This window comes from Procambarus clarkii, chromosome 21 (genome assembly GCF_040958095.1).
Source record: "Procambarus clarkii isolate CNS0578487 chromosome 21, FALCON_Pclarkii_2.0, whole genome shotgun sequence".
NCBI classification, from domain to species: domain Eukaryota; kingdom Metazoa; phylum Arthropoda; class Malacostraca; order Decapoda; family Cambaridae; genus Procambarus; species Procambarus clarkii.
This window is the reverse complement of record NC_091170.1, coordinates 41,401,498-41,405,664: the sequence shown is the minus strand read 5'-3', so window position 1 is coordinate 41,405,664 and position 4,167 is coordinate 41,401,498.

Below are 4,167 nucleotides of genomic sequence, written 5' to 3'. Positions count from 1 at the left end.
AAAAATAATTGTTTCATTATCTTCATCCAGAGGGCGGAGGTGTTATCCTTTGCACCTCAGCATTCAAGCAACTCTCTCCCTCCCTTCCGAGTCTCGGTTCGCCTTTCTGTCTGTGTCTGTGTATCTGGCTGTGTCCAGATGTGTGTAAGGTGGAAGGCAATTTTCTAGCGAGAGAGAAATGTATTGAGCTAAAACTCAATATATAAAGTTATATATATATATATATAATTTCCTAGGTCCACGAATATAGAGCGCTGTCCACTCAGCCATCAGCTCCCTCCCCCGTGTGTGTGTGTGTGTGTGTGTGTGTGTGTGTGTGTGTGTGTGTGTGTGTGTGTGTGTGTGTGTGTGTGTGGTTATCTTGAGATGATTTCGGGGTTTTTAGTGTCCCCGCGGCCCGGTCCTCGACCAGGCCTGCACCCCCAGGAAGCAGCCCGTGACAGCTAACACCCAGGTACCTATTTTACTGCTAGGTAACAGGAGCATAGAGTGAAAGAAACTCTGCCCAATGTTTCTCGCCGGCGCCTGGGATCGAACCCAGGATCACATTCCAAGATTTGTGTGTGTGTGTGTGTGTGTGTGTGTGTATAATTACACCCAATACAAACGCTGGAAGAGGTCTTCTTAGTCAACATTCTAACACCACCAGACCAAACTTCCTCCCAAAGGTGTGATCACCCGTATACAACAGATATTGAAGAAACAGCCATGTATCTATCTCAAGCTATTTAAATATATTCATTATTGAATTCCAACTCTGAAATTTGTGGTATTACACAGTATATGGTGGGGGGGGGGGCTTTGTAAATCCTCTTAAGCAGACTGTGGCTGCTGGTATCTGGCAACGCCTCTCCATACTTCACCGACTTAAGACTATAAAACTGATTTCAGAGCTCTCCCTTGTCCATATGATGAATGCTTAAGAACTGTTTCAAGAAAAGTCATCTTGTTAGGTAATTCTGTTTAGAAGGATCTAACTTCAATATGTCTGAGTGAATGTACTCGCCTAGTTGCGCTCGCGGGGGATGAGCTACGGCTCTTGGGTCCTGTCTCAATTTACCTATTTGTGTCTGCAAGATTTGTGTCTCTTGGTTCTTGGACCCCGCCTTTCTAACCATCGGTTGTCTAATGTACTGACTCTCGACCTATCTACTATATTTCTTTCTTCACACACACACACACACACACACACACACACACACACACACACACACACACACACACACACACACACACACACACACACACAGGGGGCCTCGTAGCCTGGTGGATAGCGCGCAGGATTCGTAATTCTGTGGCGCGGGTTCGATTCCCGCACGAGGCAGAAACAAATGGGCAAAGTTTCTTTCACCCTGAATGCCCCTGTTACCTAGCAGTAAATAGGTACCTGGGAGTTAGTCAGCTGTCACGGGCTGCTTCCTGGGGTGTGTGTGTGTGTGTGTGTGGTGTGGAGAAAAAAAAAAGTAGTTAGTAAACAGTTGATTGACAGTTGAGAGGCGGGCCGAAAGAGCAAAGCTCAACCCCCGTAAAAAAACACAACTAGTAAACACACACACACTGTCACCAGTTGATTGACAGTTGAGAGGCGAAACCAAAGAGCCAAAGCTCAACCCCCGCAAGCACAAATAGGTGAGTACACACGGACACGCGCGCACACACACACACACACACACACACACACACACACCAGGAATGTGTGTACACCAGTAGATTGACAGTTGAAAAGCGGGACCAAAAAGCCATAGCTCAACCCCGCAAGCATAATTAGGCGAGTACAACTAGGTGAGTACAAATAGGTGACTACACACACACACACACACACACACACACACACACACACACACACACACACACACACACACACACACACACACACACACACACACACACACACACCCACCCACCCACACCCACTAGGCCGCCTGGTTTGAGTGGAAAGCGCTCGGGATTCGTAATCCTAGGGACCGGGGATCGATCCCCGGCAATGGCGGAAACAAATGGGCAGTTTCTTTTGAGCGGGCCGAAAGAGCCAGACAGAAGAGTAAAGGGAGACATGATAACCACCTACAAAATTATCAGGGGAATTGACAGGGTGGACAAAGACAAACTATTTAGTACGGGTGGAACACGAACAAGGGGACACAGGTGGAAACGTAGTACCCACATGAGCCACATAGACCTTAGAAAGAATTTATTTAGTGTCTGTAGTGAACAAATGGAATGCATTAAGCAGTATTGTGGTGGAGACGGACTCCATACACAGTTACAAATTTAGATTTGACAGATCCCAATATCTATAGCCTGTAGAATCTATACACCACTTGATTGACAGTTGAGAGGAGGGACCAAAGAACCAAAGCTCAACTCCCGGAAGCACAACTATGTGAGTACACACACACACACACGTCGGGAAACCCACAAGAATGAGAGGCAACGATGAACCAGCGAGACTCGACCTAGTCTTCACTCTGAACGACTCCGACATAAGGGAAATCGGTTTCGAGGCCCCAATAGGAATGAGCGATCACAGTGTACTGTTTTTTGAGTACCTGGTCGAAGAAGGGTCAATGAACTCAAGGAAGGGAACTGAAAACAAAAGGCTGGCATTCTGTAAGGGAAACTATGATGAGATAAGAAAATTCTTAACAGATATAACATGGGAAACAGAACTCGGGGAAGAGGCGGCCCAAGGTATGATGGACTACATCACGCAGAATTGTAAGGAGGCAACAGACAAGTTTGTCCCGGTCCAAAAGGAAAAAAAGGAAAGGCAGATGAGAAACCCATGGTTTAATCAGAGTTATAGGCTAGCTAAGCAACGAAGAACACAGGCATGGAGAAACTATAGAAAAAACAGGACACTTGAGAACAGAGAAAGATACCAGAGTGCTACGAATGAGTATGTCAGGGTAAGAAGAGAGGCAGAAGGGAAATACGAAAATGACATCGCGAGCAAGGCAAAGATTCAACCTAAATTGCTGCACGGCCACATCAGGAAAAAAACAACAGTAAAGAAACAGGTAATGAAACTGAGGATAGCGGCAGACAAATTCACTACAAACGAGAAGGAAGAGAGCAAGGAACTGAATAGGAAATTCTAGGAGATCTTCACATTAGAGCAAGGAGAAGTTCCAGATATAAGATAGGGAATAGTTAACCAGGAACCACTAGAAGAGTTTGGAATTACCAGGGGGAATGTAAGGAAGCTTTTGCTAGAGTTGGATGTGACAAAGGCTATTGGCCCAGATAGAATCTCCCCTTGGATACTAAAGGAAGGAGCAGAAGCACTGTGCCTACCACTCTCCATAATGTATAACAAATCACTGGTAACTGGAGAACTGCCAAAAATTTGGAAGACGGCTAATGTAGTCCCGATATACAAGAAGCGGGATACACAGGAGACACTGAACTACAGGCCAGTGTCCCTAACTTGCATACCATGCAAGCTGATGGGGAAGATTGTGCAAAAAAAGCTAGTGGAACATCTGGAGCGAAAGAACTTTGCAACACAGCATCAACATGGGTTTAAGGATAGCAGGTAGGGACACAGGTGGAAGCTGAGTACCCAAATGAACCACAGGGACGTTAGAAAGAACTTTTTCAGTGTCAGAGTAGTTAACAGGTGGAATGCATTAGGCAGTGAAATGGTGGAGGTTGACTTCATACACAATTTCAAATGTAGATATGTTAGAGTCCAGTAGGCTCAGGAATCTGTACATCAGTTGACTGACAGTTGAGAGGCGGGACCAAAGAGCCAGAGGTCAACCCCCGCAAGCACAAGTGAGTACAAGCACATTTTACACACCCACGCACAAAGTAGATTACGGGCTCGCCATATCCCGTGCTGCTTGAGACATTTTGTTCCAAGTAGCGAATCTTTAACAACAACAACAGCACAGAGTAGACCAGACAGCCCCTCTCGCCTTCCCGAGGCTAAAAAGATGAAGATACAAGATGGGAACCATGGAAGACGTAACTGCATGCACTATTGCAGGAGAGAAATACGAGTAATCACTGAGCGCATTGCAGGAAGGGGAGCGTCATCAGAGGAGGGGGAACCCAGCACTAACATATGGATGGGGCGGGGGGCGGGGGGGAGAAAGGGCTTACATATATGGCGATAATTTAACCATCATTACCGTCGTCACTTTCGTGTCCCAGGTTACT